The sequence below is a fragment of the Hyla sarda genome, chromosome 4 (assembly GCF_029499605.1).
Source record: "Hyla sarda isolate aHylSar1 chromosome 4, aHylSar1.hap1, whole genome shotgun sequence".
NCBI classification, from domain to species: domain Eukaryota; kingdom Metazoa; phylum Chordata; class Amphibia; order Anura; family Hylidae; genus Hyla; species Hyla sarda.
The window spans coordinates 42,829,888-42,852,863 of record NC_079192.1 but is presented as its reverse complement, the minus strand read 5'-3'; the positions used below and the strand labels follow the sequence as shown (position 1 = coordinate 42,852,863).

Here is a 22,976-nt window from a genome sequence, read left to right as displayed (position 1 = left end):
ATTCCCAATATACTGTGCCACCATCAATGAACTATATACTGTGCCACCATTCATCTATTAATTCCCTATATACTGTGCCACCATTAATGAACTATATACTGTGCCACTATTATTTAACTATACTGTGCCACCACTAAGGGTGCATTCACACGTGCGTATTTTCTGCTGCAGATCTGCTGCAGATTTGCTTTAGCAGATTTCTCTTCCCATTGTCAATGAGAAGCAAAATCTGCAGCAAAAATAGGCACACGTGAACGCACCCTAAGGATCTACACACAGTGCCAGCATACATAAAAATATAATGTTCCAATATAATGAAATATATGCTGTGCTTCCATAAATTCCCTATATACTGTGCTTACATTCCTCTATTAATTCCCTAATAATGTGCTTCATACAATAAATACAAGCACATAACATAAAGGCACATACAGTACATAGGTAATATACACACATACAGTACATAGGTAATATACACACATACAGTACATAGGTCATATACACACATGCAGTACATAGGTCATATACACACATACAGTGCATAGGTCATATACACACATACAGTACATAGGTAATATACACACATACAGTACATAGGTAATATACACACATACAGTACATAGGTAATATACACACATACAGTACATAGGTAATATACACACATACAGTGCATAGGTAATATACACACATACAGTACATAGGTAATATACACACATACAGTACATAGGTAATATACACACATACAGTGCATAGGTAATATACACACATACAGTACATAGGTAATATACACACATACAGTACATAGGTAATATACACACATACAGTACATAGGTAATATACACACATACAGTACATAGGTAATATACACACATACAGTACATAGGTAATATACACACATACAGTACATAGGTAATATACACACATACAGTACATAGGTAATATACACACATACATAGAGACACTGACACATACATACAACATGGAATATATACTAAAAGATATAGCCAATAGGCACATCATACATACAGGTACACACATACAATCACTCACAGATATACACACACATACATATTTACTTGCTTATATATATATATATATATATATACACACACACATATATACATACATACACATACATACACATACACAGACAGATTCACTTGCTCACATATATATATATATATATATATACACACATATATACACACACACATATATACATACACACACATACATACACATACACACACACATATACACACATATATGCATACACACATACATACATAGATATACACACACATATATACATACACACATATATACATACACACACATACACATACACACACACACATATACACACACATACATACATACACACATATATACATACACATACACACATATATACATACACACATACACACACATACATATACATACATACACACATACACACATATATACATACACACACATACACACATACATACACATACATACACACATAGATTCACTTGCTCACATATATACATATACACACACACTGACATACAATCACTCACATATATACATATACACACACTGACATACAATCACTCACATATATACATATACACACACTGACATACAATCACTCACATATATACATATACACACACTGACATACAATCACTCACATATATACATACACACTGACATACAATCACTCACATATATACATACACACACACTGACATACAATCACTCACATATATACATACACACTGACATACAATCACTCACATATATACATATACACACACTGACATACAATCACTCACATATATACATATACACACACTGACATACAATCACTCACATATATACATACACACACACTGACATACAATCACTCACATATATATACATATACACACACACTGACATACACACATATATACACACATACATACACACATATATACACACACACATATATACATACACACACATACATACACATACACACACACATATACACACATATATGCATACACACATACATACATAGATATACACACACATATATACATACACACATATATACATACACACACATACACATACACACACACACATATACACACACATACATACATACACACATATATACATACACATACACACATATATACATACACACATACACACACATACATATACATACATACACACATATATACATACACACACATACACACATAGATTCACTTGCTCACATATATACATATACACACACACTGACATACAATCACTCACATATATACATATACACACACTGACATACAATCACTCACATATATACATATACACACACTGACATACAATCACTCACATATATACATATACACACACTGACATACAATCACTCACATATATACATACACACTGACATACAATCACTCACATATATACATACACACACACTGACATACAATCACTCACATATATACATACACACTGACATACAATCACTCACATATATACATATACACACACTGACATACAATCACTCACATATATACATATACACACACTGACATACAATCACTCACATATATACATACACACACACTGACATACAATCACTCACATATATACATATACACACACACTGACATACAATTACTCACTTATATACATATACACACACTGACATACAATCACTCACATATATACATATACACACACTGACAAACAATCACTCACATCACCCAGCACCCATCACCCATCCCCAATCACCCAGCACCAATCACCAATCACCCAGCACCAATCACCTAGCACCAATCACCCAGCACCCATCACCCATCCCCAATCACCTAGCACCAATCACCCAGCACCCATCACCCATCCCCAATCAACCAGCACCAATCACCCAGCACCCATCACCCATCCCCAATCACCCAGCACCAATCACCCAGCACCCATCACCCATCCCCAATCATCTAGCACCAATCACCCAGCACCCATCCCCAATCACCCATCCCCAATCACCCAGCACCCATCCCCAATCACCCAGCACCCATCACCCATCCCCAATCATACAGCACCAATCACCAAGCACCAATCACCCAGCACCAATCACTCAGCACCCATTACCCAGCACCCATCACCAATCACCCATCACCAATCACCCAGCACCAATCACCCAGCACCCATCACCAATCAATCACCCAGCACCAATCACCCAGCACCCATCACCAATCACCCAGCACCAATCACCCAGCACCAATCACCCAGCACAAATCCCCCAGCACCCATCACCAATCACCCACCTTATGCAGGAATCTCCACACAGCTCTGGTTCTTACACTGAAGAGATGGACACCACACTAATATATGCTTACAGTCTACAATATACTAGAGTTGGCAAAAAAAAAGAATTATAAATATACAAAGATGGCGAGGAATAGCACAGCATACGGGATGGAGGCAGGGAAGCTCCGCCTCCATTGCGCACAAGACTGACTTCGCATACTAGCAATGTGGGGCAATACATAGAAAATGGAAAGACCAATTTTTGTATACTGCACTGTAACCTAGTGTATTGGGTTTAGTGCGAGTAAACAGCCTGTCAGTTTCCCTTTAATTATATACCGTACCTCCCCTTAATTCCCTATATACTGTGCCACCATTCATCTATTAATTCCCTATATACTGTGCCACCATTAATGAACTATATACTGTGCCACCATTCATCTATTAATTCCCTATATACTGTGCCACCATTAATGAACTATATACTGTGCCACCATTCATCTATTAATTCCCTATATACTGTGCCACCATTCATCTATTAATTCCCTATATACTGTGCCACCATTCATCTATTAATTCCCTATATACTGTGCCACCATTAATGAACTATATACTGTGCCACTATTATTTAACTATACTGTGCCACCACTAAGGGTGCATTCACACGTGCGTATTTTCTGCTGCAGATTTGCTTTAGCAGATTTCTCTTCCCATTGTCAATGAGAAGCAAAATCTGCAGCAAAAATAGGCACACGTGAACGCACCCTAAGGATCTACACACAGTGCCAGCATACATAAAAATATAATGTTCCAATATAATGAAATATATGCTGTGCTTCCATAAATTCCCTATATACTGTGCTTACATTCCTCTATTAATTCCCTAATAATGTGCTTCATACAATAAATACAAGCACATAACATAAAGGCACATACAGTACATAGGTAATATACACACAAACAGTACATAGGTAATATACACACATACAGTACATAGGTAATATACACACATACAGTACATAGGTAATATACACACATACAGTACATAGGTAATATACACACATACAGTACATAGGTAATATACACACATACAGTACATAGGTAATATACACACATACAGTACATAGGTAATATACACACATACAGTACATAGGTAATATACACACATACAGTGCATAGGTAATATACACACATACAGTGCATAGGTAATATACACACATACAGTACATAGGTAATATACACACATACAGTACATAGGTAATATACACACATACAGTGCATAGGTAATATACACACATACAGTGCATAGGTAATATACACACATACAGTGCATAGGTAATATACACACATACAGTACATAGGTAATATACACACATACAGTACATAGGTAATATACACACATACAGTACATAGGTAATATACACACATACAGTACATGGGTAATATACACACATACAGTACATGGGTAATATACACACATACAGTACATGGGTAATATACACACATACAGTACATGGGTCATATACACACATACAGTACATAGGTAATATACACACATACAGTGCATAGGTAATATACACACATACAGTGCATAGGTAATATACACACATACAGTACATAGGTAATATACACACATACAGTACATAGGTAATATACACACATACAGTACATAGGTAATATACACACATACAGTACATAGGTAATATACACACATACAGTACATAGGTAATATACACACATACAGTGCATAGGTAATATACACACATACAGTACATAGGTAATATACACACATAAAGTACATAGGGCATATACACACATACAGTGCATAGGTAATATACACACATACAGTACATAGGTAATATACACACTTACAGTGCATAGGTAATATACACACATACAGTATATAGGTAATATACACACATACAGTACATAGGTAATATACACACATACAGTACATAGGTAATATACACACATACAGTACATAGGTAATATACACACATACAGTACATAGGTAATATACACACATACAGTGCATAGGTAATATACACACATACAGTACATAGGTAATATACACACATACAGTACATAGGTAATATACACACATACAGTGCATAGGTAATATACACACATACAGTACATAGGTAATATACACACATACAGTACATAGGTAATATACACAGATACAGTGCATAGGTAATATACACACATACAGTACATAGGTAATATACACACATACAGTACATAGGTCATATACACACATACAGTGCATAGGTAATATACACACATACAGTACATAGGTAATATACACACATACAGTGCATAGGTAATATACACACATACAGTACATAGGTAATATACACACATACAGTACATAGGTAATATACACACATACAGTACATAGGTAATATACACACATACAGTACATAGGTAATATACACACATACATAGAGACACTGACACATACATACAACATGGAATATATACTAAAAGATATAGCCAATAGGCACATCATACATACAGGTACACACATACAATCACTCACAGATATACACACACATACATAGATTTACTTGCTCATATATATATATATATATATATATATATATATATATATACACACACATATATACATACATACACATACATACATACATACACATACACAGACAGATTCACTTGCTCACATATATATATATATATATATATACACACACATACATACACACATATATACACACACACATATATACATACACACACATACATACACATACACACACACACATATACACACACATATATGCATACACACATACATACATACATACACACACACATATATACATACACATATATATACATACACACACATACACATACACACACACATATATACATACACATACATACATATATACATACACACACATATATACATACATACACACACATACACACATATATACATACACACACATACATACACACATACATACACATACATACACATACATACACACATAGATTCACTTGCTCACATATATACATACACACACACACTGACATACAATCACTCACATATATACATACACACTGACATACAATCACTCACATATATACATATACACACACTGACATACAATCACTCACATATATACATATACACACACTGACATACAATCACTCACATATATACATACACACACACTGACATACAATCACTCACATATATACATACACACACACACACTGACATACAATCACTCACATATATACATATACACACACACTGACATACAATCACTCACATATATACATATACACACACTGACATACAATCACTCACATATATACATACACACACTGACATACAATCACTCACATATATACATATACACACACTGACATACAATCACTCACATATATACATACACACACTGACATACAATCACTCACATATATACATACAAACACACACACAATGACATACAATCACTCACATATATACATACACACACACTGACATACAATCACTCACATATATACATACACACACTGACATACAATCACTCACATATATACATATACACACACTGACATACAATCACTCACATATACACATATACACACACTGACATACAATCACTCACATATATACATACACACACTGACATACAATCACTCACATATATACATACACACACTGACATACAATCACTCACATATATACATATACACACACACTGACATACAATCACTCACATATATACATATACACACACTGACATACAATCACTCACATATATACATACACACACTGACATACAATCACTCACATATATACACATACACACACACTGACATACAATCACTCACATATATACGTACACACACACTGACATACAATCACTCACATATATACATACACACACTGACATACAATCACTCACATATATACATACACACACTGACATACAATCACTCACATATATACATACACACACTGACATACAATCACTCACATATATATACATACACACACTGACATACAATCACTCACATATATACATATACACACACTGACATACAATCACTCACATATATACATATACACACACACTGACATACAATCACTCACATATATACATATACACACACTGACATACAATCACTCACATATATACATACACACACACTGACATACAATCACTCACATATATACATATACACACACTGACATACAATCACTCACATATATACATACACACACTGACATACAATCACTCACATATATATATATATATACACACACTGACATACAATCACTCACATATATACACACACACACACACTGACATACAATCACTCACATATATACATATACACACACACTGACATACAATCACTCACATATATACATACACACACTGACATACAATCACTCACATATATATACACACACACACACACACACTGACATACAATCACTCACATATATACACACACACACACACACACTGACATACAATCACTCACATATATACACACACACACACACACAGACATACAATTACTCACATATATACATACACACACACTGACATACAATCACTCACATATATACATATACACACACACTGACATACAATCACTCACATATATACATACACACACTGACATACAATCACTCACATATATATACACACACACTGACATACAATCACTCACATATATACATACACACACTGACATACAATCACTCACATATATACATACACACACACACACACTGACATACAATCACTCACATATATACATACACACACTGACATACAATCACTCACATATATACATACACACACTGACATACAATCACTCACATATATACACACACACACACACTGACGTACAATCACTCACATATATACACACACACACACACTGACATACAATTACTCACATATATACATACACACACACTGACATACAATCACTCACATATATACATACACACACACTGACATACAATCACTCACATATATACATACACACACTGACATACAATCACTCACATATATACATATACACACTGACATACAATCACTCACATATATACATATACACACACTGACATACAATCACTCACATATATACATATACACACACACTGACATACAATCACTCACATATATACACACACACATTGACATACAATCACTCACATATATACATATACACACTGACATACAATCACTCACATATATATACATACACACACACTGACATACAATCACTCACATATATACATACACACACACTGACATACAATCACTCACATATATATATATACACACACACTGACATACAATCACTCACATATATTTACAGTTACTTACAGTAAGGGCTGCTTAGACTGGTTTGTGGCCGGACATGTTGTGGGCGGGGCCTCCCTCTGCCTCCTCTGCTCCTGTCTCCTCCGTGTGGAGAGAAGCAAAGAAATGGCAGATAATGACAGGGTGAGTGGCGCCCCCTTGCTGCAGGGAGGGCACAGCACCCTCCATTAAACCACATACAAATCTCCAGCAATGGATCCTTTTTACTTCACTTGTCAGCCTGAGTCTGCACCTCCTTTTGTGAGGGCACTAGAGGGGCAGGTGAGGAAAAGGGCAGGGGCTCCAGCCCCCTTTCACTCCTATGTGTGCACGTCCCTGCTGCAGACCCTCATTAAATATTCCCTTTTCTCTGACCCCCCTCCTCCTAACAGTGGAGCATATCCTGCTTCCATAATCCCCTGAACCCTGAGCATACCCTTACTTACAGTATGCAGGCCGCAGGGACGGGTCCTCCAGGCGCCGGCGCGATGATGTGACGTCATTGCGCCGGCCTTTAGTGGATCTCGTCCCCGCAGCTCACATGCTGTGTACTCACAGTGTGTGTGTAAGGTTAGTGCAGTGTTTCCCAACCTTTTTCGGGTCGGGGCACACCTCGGAAATTTTTTTTTTGCGCGGGGCACCGCTACCGAGGTTGACGAGCAAAAAAAAAAGAGGGAAAAAACGCACTGAACTATATCTATTTATCTGTCTCACTGTCACTTAGTACTTACTGCACTTGTCTCCTTGGAGGACCGGACTATAGTTAAAAAAAAAAAAATATATATATATATATATATATATATATATATATATATATATGAACAAATTCCTATGCACACTGCATATATCTTATCTTGCATATATCTTATTTTCCCCCACATTAGGTTGGCAGTATAGTCCACACACATTAGGTTGGCAGTATAGTCCCCCCACATTAGGTTGGCAGTATAGTCCCCCCACATTAGGTTGGCAGTATAGTCCCCCACATTAGGTTGGCAGTATAGTCTCCCCACATTAGGTTGGCAGTATAGTCCCCCCACATTAGGTTGGCAGTATAGTCCCCACACATTAGGTTGGCAGTATAGTCCCCCCACATTAGGTTGGCAGTATAGTCTCCCCACATTAGGTTGGCAGTATAGTCCCCCCACATTAGGTTGGCAGTATAGTCCCCCCACATTAGGTTGGCAGTATAGTCCCCCCACATTAGGTTGGCAATATAGTCTCCCCACATTAGGTTGGCAGTATAGTCTCCCCACATTAGGTTGGCAATATAGTCTCCCCACATTAGGTTGGCAATATAGTCTCCCCACATTAGGTTGGCAGTATAGTCCCCCCACATTAGGCCCCGCATAGTCCCCCCACATTAGGCCCCGCATAGTCCCCCCACATTAGGCCCCCGAATAGTCCCCCCACATTAGGCCCCCGCATAGTCCCCCCACATAAGGCCCCACATAGTCCCCCCACATTAGGCCCCGCATAGTCCCCCACATTAGGCCCCGCATAGTCCCCCCACTTTAGGCCCCGCATAGTCCCCCCACATTAGGCCCTGCATAGTCCCCCCACATTAGGCCCCGCATAGTCCCTCCACATTATGCCCCGCATAGTCCCCCCACATTAGGCCCCTCATAGTCCCCCCACATTAGGCCCCGCATAGTCCCCCCACATTAGACCCCGCATAGTCCCCCCACATTAGGCCCCGTATAGTCCCCCCACATTAGGCCCCGTATAGTCCCCCCACATTAGGCCCCGTATAGTCCCCCCACATTAGGCCCAGTATAGTCCCCCCACATTAGGCCCAGTATAGTCCCCCCCACATTAGGCCCAGTATAGTCCCCCCCACATTAGGCCCAGTATAGTCCCCCCCACATTAGGCCCAGTATAGTCCCCCCCACATTAGGCCCAGTATAGTCCCCCCCACATTAGGCCCAGTATAGTCCCTCCACATTAGGCCCAGTATAGTCCTCCCACATTAGGCCCAGTATAGTCCCCCCACATTAGGCCCAGTATAGTCCCCCCCACATTAGGCCCAGTATAGTCCCCCCCACATTAGGCCCAGTATAGTCTCCCCCCACATTAGGCCCAGTATAGTCCCCCCACATTAGGCCCAGTATAGTCCCCCCACATTAGGCCCAGTATAGTCCCCCCACATTAGGCCCAGTATAGTCCCCCCACATTAGACCCCGCATAGTCCCCCCACATTAGGCCCTGTATAGTCCCCCCACATTAGACCCCGCATAGTGCCCCCACATTAGACCCCGTATAGTCCCCCCACATTAGGCCCTGTATAGTCCCCCCACATTAGGCCCCGCAAAGTCCCCCCACATTAGACCCCGCATAGTCCCCCCACATTAGACCCCGTATAGTCCCCCCACATTAGGCCCCGTATAGTCCCCCCACATTAGGCCCCGTATATTCCCCCCACATTAGGCCCAGTATAGTCCCCCCACATTAGGCCCAGTATAGTCCCCCCACATTAGACCCCGCATAGTCCCCCCACATTAGGCCCCGTATAGTCACCCCACATTAGACCCCGCATAGTCCCCCCACATTAGACCCCGTATAGTCCTCCCACATTAGGCCCCGTATAGTCCCCCCACATTAGGCCCCGCATAGTCCCCCCACATTAGACCCCGCATAGTCCCCCCACATTAGACCCCGTATAGTCCCCCCACATTAGGCCCCGTATAGTCCCCCCACATTAGGCCCCGTATAGTCCCCCCACATTAGGCCCCGTATATTCCCCCCACATTAGGCCCAGTATAGTCCCCCCACATTAGGCCCAGTATAGTCCCCCCCACATTAGGCCCAGTATAGTCCCCCCCACATTAGGCCCAGTATAGTCCCCCCCACATTAGGCCCAGTATAGTCCCCCCCACATTAGGCCCAGTATAGTCCCCCCACATTAGGCCCAGTATAGTCCCCCCACATTAGGCCCAGTCTAGTCCCCCCCCACAATAGGCCCAGTATAGTCCCCCCCACATTAGGCCCAGTATAGTCCCCCCCACATTAGGCCCAGTATAGTCCCCCCCACATTAGGCCCAGTATAGTCCCCCCCACATTAGGCCCAGTATAGTCCCCCCACATTAGGCCCAGTATAGTCCCCCCACATTAGGCCCAGTATAGTCCCCCCACATTAGGCCCAGTATAGTCCCCCGACATTAGGCCCAGTATAGTCCCCCCACATTAGGCCCAGTATAGTCCCCCCACATGAGGCCCAGTATAGTCCCCCCACATTAGGCCCAGTATAGTCCCCCCACATGAGGCCCAGTATAGTCCCCCCACATTAGGTGCAGTTCCCCCACAAACATACAGCCTTCAGCCATACAGTGTATTACTGAAGGCTGTATGCCTGTGTACTGCCCCACTTCGGTGTTCCGAGCACCACTCCTCCGGTCCGGCTATACAAGTAGGTCCCGGGACCGGAGGAGCGGTGCTTGGAACACCAAAGGTGACGCGCCGCTGGTAACACTTACCAAGTTGACAGCGAGCGTCCTCCTCGCTGCTCCGGTCCTCTGCGATTGTTGCTATGGGCGCACGCATGGGACGTCAGTGACGTCCCTGCGTGCGCTACCTCCCGGCGGTCCCCACGTTTTTAAAGTAAACGCGGGGCCGCAGGGACTTAGAGGCATCCCTGTGTCCCAAAAGCAACTTTCGGGACACAGAGGTGTCCCGCGGCAAAAACACCCGGCGGGTGTTTTTCCCACGGCACATCTTACACTATGTCACGGCACACTAGTGTGCCGTGGCACAGTGGTTGAAAAACACTGGGTTAGTGAATGGTGCAGCCGGAGCTTACAGCTTCGGCTCCACCATGCTAGGGAGCGAGGGGGCAGCAATCTCGGGGGGGTGGGGGGCAATTGCCCCGTTGCCCCCCCCCCCCCCCCTGGATCCGCCACTGGCTGGAAGTTGTAGCTTTGCAATAGCTGGACAGACGTCTGTCGAAAGTGGGGAAAAGCACCAGAAATAAAGCAATGTGGGCTTTGAAAAACACCATTTATATGTTGTTTTTAATCACAGCCTAAGCCTAGGAACAAACACAATTCTTGTTTGATGTTTTTTTCTTTTTTTGCAAAAAACAAACAAACATCAAAATCTTCCCCCTCATGTCTTTTCTCAGCTATCTTTGTGTTATTTTTGCTAAAAGCACTGGGGGGGGGGGGGGGGGGGTCTTAGAGATTTATCAAAACCAGGGAAGAGGGAAAGTGGACCAGTTGCCCATAGCAACCAATCAGGTAGTTTCTTTCATTTTTAAAAAGGCCTCTGAAAAGTGAAAGAAGCGATCTGATTGGTTGCTATGGGCAACTGGTCCACTTGACCCCTGCACAGGTTTTCATACATCTGTCCCAATGTGTATTATTATTATCATCATCATCATCATCATCATCATTATTATTATTATTATTATTATTATTATTATTATTATAGGAAGTGTTTTTTCTTTGGTGTTTTTTTCCCCTCTGGCTTTTCTCATTACAAGTCATGTGATTCTTTCATCATTTGACTGAAGGATTTCTATAAAAAAAAAAAATTGTGAGAAAATACCCCCCCGAAAAAAAAAAAAAACATGCTCTCGGCATCCCACAGATTTGATAGCTTAAAAACACCATAAAAGGATGAAGAAACCCCCATTAGTGTCTGGTGTTTCATATTACCCTATTGATTCCAACCTAACATGTGCCCGCAGCGAGCATGGTGTTTTTTATGACAAACACGCCAAGTGTAATCCCAGCTGAAATGAATGTTTTCACAATAGGTGTGAACAGGCCGCAGGCTGTGCTAGATATATTTGCATAGTTGCGGCATACAGCACGTGCAGCATTTATGTGGCGGCTTTCCGCTGGCATATATGGCTTTCTGTGCTGGTGAATGCAGCGGGCACTTACTGGTGGTTTTTTCCTAGCTGCACAGTTTTGCACCACAACCACTCCGGTTGGGACCAGGCTGACCGATCTAATGACCAAGATGCCGCAGTGAACGGCTTTCTTTCTGTGAAAGTTCTGGCGAACTACAATGCTCAGAAGAGGAGGAGCGCCATTGAGCTTTTGGAAAGAGAATTAGTTTGGAATGGTCAGGGCCATGTGTGTTTAAAAAAGCCCCCCGTGGTGCCAGAACAGTGGACCCCCCCACACATGTGACCCTATTTTGGAAACTACACCCCTCACAGAATTTAATAAGGGGTGCAGTGAGTATTTACACCCCACAGATCTTTGGAACAGTGGGCTGTGCAAATTAAAAATTTAATTTTTCATTTTTACGGACCACTGTTCCAAAAATCTGTCAGACACCTGTGGGGCGTAAATTCTCAATGTACCCCTTATTACATTATGTGAGGGGTGTAGTTTCCAAAATGGGGTCATATGTGTCGGGGGTCCATTGTTCTGGCACTATGGGGGCTTTGTAAACACATGTGGCCTTCAATTCCGGACAAATTTTCTCTACAAAATCCCAATGGCGCTCCTTCTCTTCTGAACATTGTAGTTCGCCCGCAGAGCACTTTAAATTCACATATGGGGTATGTTCTTACTCAGAAGAGATGGGGTTACAAATTTGGGGGGGGCTTTTTTCTGATTTTCCCTTGTGAAAATGAAAAATTTAGGGTAACACCAGCATTTTAGTGAAAAAAAACTATTTTTTTTAAATTTTCCCATCCAACTTTAATGAAAATTCGTCAAACACCTGTGGGGTGTTCAGGCTCATTATACCCCTTGTCACGTTCGGTGAGGGGTGTAGTTTCCAAAAGGGGGTCACATGTGGGTATTTTTTTTTTTTTTTTGCGTTTGTCAGAACCGCTGTACAATCAGCCACCCCTGTGCAAATCACCAATTTAGGCCTCAAATGTACATGGTGCGCTCTCATTCCTGAGCCTTGTTGTGAGCCCGCAGAGCATTTTACGCTCACATCTGGGGTATTTCCGTACTCAGGAGAAATTGCGTTAAAAACTTTGGGAGTCTTTTTTTCCTTTTACCGCTTGTGGAAATAAAAAGTATGGGGCAACACCAGCATGTTAGTGTAAAATTTTTTGTATTTTTTTACACTAACAGGCTGGTGTAGCCCCCAACTTTTCCTTTTCACAAACGGTAAAAGGAAAAAAAGACCCCCAAAATTTGTAGTGCAATTTCTCCCGAGTACGGAGATACCCCATATGTGGCCCTAAACTGTTTCCTTGAAATACGACAGGGCTCCGAAGTGAGAGAGCGCCATGAGCGTTTGAGGACTAAATTAGGGATTGCACAGGGGTGGACATAGGGGTATTCTACGCCAGTGATTCCCAAACAGGGTGCCTCCAGCTGTTGCTAAACTCCCAGCATGCCTGGACAGTCAGTGGCTGTCCAGAAATGCTGGGAGCTGTTGTTTTGCAACAGCTGGAGGCTCCGTTTTGGAAACCCTGCCGTACAAGACGTTTTTAATTTTTTATTGGGGGGGGAGGGGCAGTGTAAGGGGGTGTATATGTAGTGTTTTACCGTTTATTATGTGTCAGTGTAGTGTAGTGTTTTTAGGCTACATTCACACTGGCGTGTTACAGTGAATTTCCCGCTAGGTGTTTCCGCTGCGGCGAAAAATTTGCCGCACCCCAAACTTGAAGCAGGAAATTTACTGTAAACCTGTCCATCTGAATGTACCCTGTACATTCACATGGGGGGGGCAAACCTCCAGCTGTTTCAAAACTACAACTCCCAGCATGTACTGACAGACCGTGCATGCTGGGAGTTGTACTTTTGCAACAGCTGGAGGCACACTGGTTGGAAAACCTTCAGTTAGGTTCTGTTACCTAACTCAGTATTTTCCAACCAGTGTGCCTCCAGCTGTTGCAAAATTACAACTCCCAGCATGTACTAATCACCGAAGAGCATGCTGGGAGATGTAGTTATGCAACAGCTGTAGGTACCCAACTACAATTCCCAGCATGCCGAAACAGCTGTTTGCTTTCTGGGCATGCTGGGGATTGCAGTTTTGCAACATCTGATCGCAGGGACGTGGAACCTATCTTCTTTTTACATGTGGGGTCAAGTATTTACATTCTGACACCTTCACCTTTAGCACCCTATTTTTTGTTTTCTTGCACTACTTTTTTTACATTTATTGTATACACTTATATTTCCGTGTTGCACATTGCACCTTATGCATATATTTTTAAGGTTAAACACACTTTTTATGCTTTAAACAGAGTGTCACATTGCACGTATTTTATAGCAACAGGTGCTTTTATGATCCATTGGTGATCAGTTGACCCCGACATTTACGCCTTTCCTTTTTACATCCTTTTCCCGTCCCTGCTATCTATTGCATTTTTTAAGTTCATTTATTTTTATATATATATATATATATATATAATTAATTTTTTTAAACAATTATGCACAATATCAAATTGCGCTAATGATTACTATTTTTATGTATGTTATATAGCTATATATTATTATCAATCTCTTTTTTTGCTTGTGTATAATATATATATTTTTTTGTAAAATAAAACTATATTTATTAAATTTGATGGTCATTGATTTATCAGATTAATATATTTCTTATTTATTTTATTATATACATTTTTTATTCTTGGTGGGTTTACCCTATACGCTGTAGTGGCGTATTTATAGGTTTTTTTAACAGCTGGAGGTACCCAACTACAATTCCCAGCATGCCGAGACAGCTGTTTGCTTTCTGGGCATGCTGGGAATTGCAGTTTTGCAACATCTGGAGAGCTACAGTTTTTAGACCACTGCACAGTGATATTGGGGAAGGGATGGGATTTTATATTTCTTCATAAGCATTAATGTTATTTTGTTCCATGAATGTATCTAATCCTGTTTTAAAGCTGTTAATTGTTCCTGCTGTGACCAGTTCCTGAGGTAGACCGTTCCATAAATTCACAGTCCTCACGGTAAAGAAGGCGTGTCGCCCCTTGAGACTAAACTTTTTCTTCTCCAGACGGAGGGAGTGCCCCCTCGTCCTTTGGGGGGGTTTAACCTGGAACAGTTTTTCTCCATATTTTTTGTATGGGCCATTAATATACTTATATACGTTTATCATATCCCCCCTTAAACGTCTCTTCTCAAGACTAAACAATTGTAACTCCTTTAATCGCTCCTCATAGCTAAGATGTTCCATGCCCCATATTAGTTTAGTCGCGCGTCTCTGCACCCTTTCCAACTCCGCAGTGTCCCTTTTATGGACAGGTGCCCAAAACTGAACAGCATATTCCAGGTGAGGCCGTACCAATGCTTTATAAAGGGGGAGTATTATGTCCCTGTCCCTTGAGTCCATGCCTCTTTTGATACATGACAATATCCTGCCGGCTTTGGAAGCAGCAGCCTGACATTGCATGCTATTCTGTAGTCTGTGATCTACAAGTACACCCAGATCCTTCTCTACCAGTGACTCTGACAGTTTAATCCCCCCTAATACATACGATGCATGCAGGTTATTAGTACCCAGATGCATAACTTTACATTTATCCACATTGAACCTCATTTGCCAAGTGGAGGCCCAGACACTTAGTCTATCCAAGTCATCTTGTAACTTATGCACATCCTCTATAGACTGTACCGTGCTACAAAGCTTGGTGTCATCTGCAAAGATAGAAACAGAGCTGTTAATACCATCCTCTATATCATTGATAAATAAATTAAACAACACCGGTCCCAATACTGAACCTTGGGGTACACCACTAATAACCGGGGACCAATCAGAGTACGAATTATTGACCACCACTCTCTGGGTACGATCCATGAGCCAGTGTTCAATCCAGTTACAAACTAAAATTTCCAAACCCAAAGACCTTAACTTACCTGTCAGACGTCTATGAGGGACAGTATCAAACGCTTTAGCAAAATCCAGAAACACTATATCCACAGCCATTCCTCTGTCAAGGCTTCTACTCACCTCTTCATAAAAGCAAATTAGATTGGTTTGACAACTTCTATCCTTAGTAAACCCATGCTGGTTATCACTTATAATATAATTATCCCCTATGTATTCCTGTATGTAATCCCGTATAAGTCCTTCAAACAATTTACCCACAATGCACGTTAAACTTACCGGTCTATAGTTTCCTGGGGAAGACCTAGAGCCCTTTTTGAAGATTGGCACCACATTCGCCTTGCGCCAGTCCCTTGGCACAATACCAGACACCAGAGAATCTCTAAATATCATGAACAGGGGTACAGATATTACTGAACTTACCTCTCTAAGAACTCTTGGGTGTAGTCCATCCGGCCCTGGGGATTTGCTTACATTTATATCACTTAACTTACCTTGTACCATCTCTACATTAAGCCAGTTCAGTACATTACATGATGTGTTACCAGCACTGACCTGTACATGATGTGTTACCAGCACTGACCTGGCCAATGTCCGCTCCTTTTTCCATAGTGTATACAGAACTAAAGAACCCATTCAGTAGCTCCGCTTTCTCTTGAACGCCTGTGACAACCTCCCCATTATCATTATTAAGGGGTCCTACATGCTCTGTCCTTGTTTTTTTTGCATTTATATATCTAAAAAAAATATTTAGGATTAGTTTTGCTTTCTTTGGCCACCTGTCTCTCGTTTTGAATTTTTGCTGTTTTTATTACATTTTTACAGATTTTATTAAGCTCCTTGTACTGTTTAAATGTTATAGCTGACCCATCAGATTTGTATTTTTTGAAGGCTATTTTTTTGTTGTTTATTGCTCTTTTAACATCATGTGTCAGCCATGTAGGATTTAGTTTTAATCGTTTATATTTGTTCCCCTTTGGTATATATTTAGCTGTATAGTTATTTAGAGTTGATTTAAAGATGTCCCATTTACCTTCTGTATCAGTATTTGACAACACCTCCCCCCAGTCTATGTCCTGTAGTGCAGCCCTCGGCCCAGGGAAGTTTGCCTTTTTAAAGTTATATGGTTTTGCCTTCCCCGCCTGTCTTTGTTTTCTACATTTTAAGTCAAAAGTAACTATATTGTGGTCGCTATTCCCAATGTTTTCCCGCACAGTTACATTACCAACCAGCCAGGGGCGGACACAGACAGCAGAGGGCCCCTGTGCAAAGAATGTGCCTGCCCCCCCCCCCCAGCACTGTGCCCCCTCATGTACCTAGACCCCACCGGAGTGCCTCCACTTATCCCGCCCGTGTAGTGTCGCCACTTGCCTTGTCCACCACAGGTGGATGGAACGGCTCCTGAGGTGGGCTCCGGGTGGCCCCTGTCCCTCTCAGTGTGCGGACCAGGCCCCATGAGTACTCCCCCGGGTCAGCCTGACCCGTATCTAGCTGGGAGGCAGAGGGCAGTGCTCCCCTTTATACTCGCACCCCTTGACTTAGCACGACACCCCTTGGCACCCCCTGGTTCCTTGGCTCCTTAGTAATAGAAGTGACTTACAGGCAGGGCCAGACTGGGACGAAAAATAGGCCCAGGCATTTTAAAATAAACAGCCCATTTTTATAGTGGGGGTCTGACTCATGGGACCCCCACCAATCACCTTGGTTCAAGTGGCTCCCCAGATGTTGGAAATCTGCAACTCCCATCATGTCTGAAGTGACTACAGCTGATGGGACAGTCAGGAGACTACACAATGATATCAGTGACTACAGCTCTGATGGGACAGTTAGGAGAATACACAATGATATCACTGACCTGAGTGACGTCTTCTCTGTTGTCTTTACTTTTCTTCTTCATCTGGTCCAGACACCGGGATTTTTTCCATCTTCTCTGCAGAGTCTGACACCTGGACATCATTGGTTCCTTAATTTGTCAGTAGATCCTCATCCTCTGTATGATGACAATAATCATTATAACCTTGCCAAATACTGTACCCATGAATATAATACTGCCAACCACTGTACCCCCTGAATACTGCCAACCACTGTACCCCTGAATATAATACTGCCAATCACTGTACTCCATTAATATAATACTGCCAATCACTGTACTCCATTAATACTGCCAACCACTGTACCAACCACTGAATCATCCCATACACCCCACGCACTCCATCCTCAGTCTCATCACCCCATATACCCCACGCACCCCATCCTCAGTCTCCTCATCACCCCATACACCCCATCCTCAGTCTCCTCATCACCCCATGCACTCCATCCTCAGTCTCCTCATCACCCCATGCACTCCATCCTCAGTCTCCTCATCACCCCATACACCCCATGCACTCCATCCTCAGTCTCCTCATCACCCCATGCACTCCATCCTCAGTCTCCTCAACACCCCCATACACCCCACGCACTCCATCCTCAGTCTCCTTATCACCCCATATACCTTAAGCACCTCATCATTATTACACAGCTGACACACCCCCCCCCCGGTCCTTCTCATCAGGGCTGCCGTCAGAAATTTTGGGGCCCCTTACACAGGTCAAGGCCCCCTTCAACCCCTCCCCGCCCCCAGGTAATTTTTAGATTGCATATACTTACCAATGTTGTGCCATAGCACAGAATTTGTTATTGGCGCTACCTTACTACAGGCTGTTGAAGCTTTCTGCACTAACGGAGCACAGATCAGACGAGCCGGAGGCAGATAGGTACCCTCCGCTGAGTTGATCGGGACACCACAATTTTGCTGTGGTCCTGATCAGCTCCTCTGGGCTATCTGGCAACCTATTTTCATACTTTTAGATGCTGCAATGAACTTTGATTGTGGCATCTAATGTGGTTAATGCTGGACATCACCCTGATTGGTGAACTCTGGCATTAGCCACATGTCCCAGCTCTAACCAACCGGTTATGAAGCATAGAACTGGAGGGGGGCAGGACGTACATTTACACCCTGCAACCTTAAGGAAATACACATATACAGCCTCATATGTGTACACAGCCTCTATATACTCATACACAGCGCCAATACACACATATAGTCATGGCCGTAAATGTTGGCACCCCTGAAATTTTTCTATAAAATTCTCACAGAAAAGGATTGCAGTAACACATGTTTTACTATACACATGTTTATTCCCTTTGTGTGTATTGGAACTAACCCCCCAAAAAGGGAGGAAAAAAGCAAATTGGACATAATGTCACACCAAACTCCAAAAATGGTCTGGACAAAATTATTGGCACCCTTTCAAAATTGTGGATAAATAAGATTGTTTCAAGCATGTGATGTTCCTTTAAACTCACCTGGGGCAAGTAACAGGTGTGGGCAATATCAAAATCACACCTGAAAGCAGATAAAAAGGAGAGAAGTTCACTTAGTCTTGGCATTGGGTGTCTGTGTGTGCCACACTAAGCATGGACAACAGAAAGAGGAGAAGAGAACTGTCTGAGGACTTGAGAACCAAAATTGTGGAAAAATATCAACAATTTCAAGGTTACAAGTCTATCTCCAGAGATCTAGATTTGCCTTTGTCCACAGTGCGCAACATTATCAAGAAGTTTACAACCCATGGCACTGTAGATAATCTCCCTGGGCATGGATGGAAGAGAAAAATTAATTAAAGGTGTAAACGCAGGATAGTCCTGATGGTGGATAAGCATCCCCAAACAAGTTCCAAAGATATTCAAGCTTTCCTGCAGGCTCAGGGAGCATCAGAGTCAGCACGAACTATCAGTCGACATTTAAATGAAATGAAACGCTATGGAGGGGACCCAGGAGGACCACACTGCTGACACTGAGACATAAAAAAGCAAGACTACATTTTGCCAAAATGAACTTGATTAACCAAAATCCTTCTGGGAAAACGTTTTGTGGACAGATGAGACCAAGATAGAGCTTTTTGGTAAAGCCCATCATTCTACTGTTTACCGAAAACGGAATGAGGCCTACAAAGAAAAGAACACAGTACCTACAGTGAAATATGGTGGAGGGTCAATGATGTTTTGGGGTTGTTTTGCTGCCTCTGGCACTGGGGGCCTTGAATGTGTGCAAGACATCATGAAATCTGAGGATTACAAACGGATTTTGGGTCGCACTGTACAGCCCAGTGTCAGAAAGCTGGGTTTGCGTTCGAAATCTTGGGTCTTTCAGCAGGACAATGACCCCAAACATACGTCAAAAAGCCCCCAGAAATGGATGACAACAAAGCGCTGGAGAGTTCTGAAGTGGCCAGCACTGAGTCCAGATCTAAATCCCATTGATCACCTGTGGAGAGATCCTTAAATTACTGTTGGGAAAAGGCACCTTCCAATAAGAGACCTGGAGCAGTTTGCAAAGGAAGAGTGGTCCAACACTCCGGCTAATAGGTGTAAGAAGCTTATTGATGGTTATAGATAGCGACTTATTTCAGTTATTTTTTTCCAAAGGGTGTGCAACCAAATATTAAGTTAAGGGTGCCAATAATTTTGTCCAGACCATTTTTAGAGTTTGGTGACATTATGTCCAATTTGCTTTTTTTCCTCCCTTTTTTGGTTTAGTTCCAATACACACAAAGGGAATACACATGTGTATAACAAAACATGTGTTACAGCAATCCTTTTCTGTGAGAAATACTTCATTTTCTTGAAAAATTTCAGGGGTGCCAACATTTACCATTATGACTGTATATGGCACTGAATACATAATCTGAGACTTTAAAACCTCACTTTTAATACTTCTTCTAAAAACCATATATCAAAAAAGAAAGTGAATAGAACTGTATTTATACATATCTGCAGCTATTTCCGGCCACCATCTTAGTAGCCATATTAATACTTGCTGCCTGTTCACACCGACCATATATGAACACTTGCCTGAGTGAACATCCAATTTTCAACATCAATGTGTTAGTCTTATATACAATCATGTGTTCCATGTCCATCGCAGGAATCCTTGTCAGTTATTTTATGTATTTGCATGTATTCAGAATTAGTAGTGTTAGTTTTGTAGTCATTATTAGTATATTATTGAGAGTTTTAGCGCACTCCAAAACATCAATGTATAAATCCTCTCTCTGGCAGACCACATTCTCAGTCTCTTACTGGATGCTATCAAATGAATGGCATTAACCCATACAGTGCATACAACATAACTGTTCTTAGGACATCTTCATATCTGCAGGTACTATTAGTTACCCAATGCCCACATTCTAAGATTAGTCACATGAAGTAAACAAACAATCCTCCACATTAGTGTGAAACAAAAGCTGTTATCCTGATTTTGCTTCCTAATTGGCTTTTCCTTTTCCTTTTAGACTCTATACGTTTCCGGCTGTCCTGTCATCAGGAATTGATGTGACAGTATTTACAGTCATAAATATGTGGCTTCGCGTGTATATGACACGACGATGATGGCGGCCATAACACATACACACACACTACCCCTATATACACACACACATGGCCATCATACACAGCTTCTATATGCACATACACTGCCGCTATATACACACATGCATCATAAAT

At 41.5% G+C, this 22,976-nt stretch overlaps 1 long non-coding RNA gene across 2 annotated transcripts in view; it reads right to left on the bottom strand.

The window, feature by feature from the left end:
* The window catches only part of LOC130366790 (uncharacterized), a 17,578-nt gene extending 8,540 nt beyond the window's left edge, over window positions 1-9,038 (bottom strand). Inside the window, exon 1 of one of the 2 annotated variants that reach the window (XR_008891926.1) lies at window positions 8,700-9,038. This is a non-coding gene — a long non-coding RNA (uncharacterized LOC130366790). The remainder of the gene's footprint in view (window positions 1-8,699) is intronic. The other variant, XR_008891927.1, reaches the window with a different exon arrangement.
* Window positions 9,039-22,976: the final 13,938 nt, after the last annotated feature.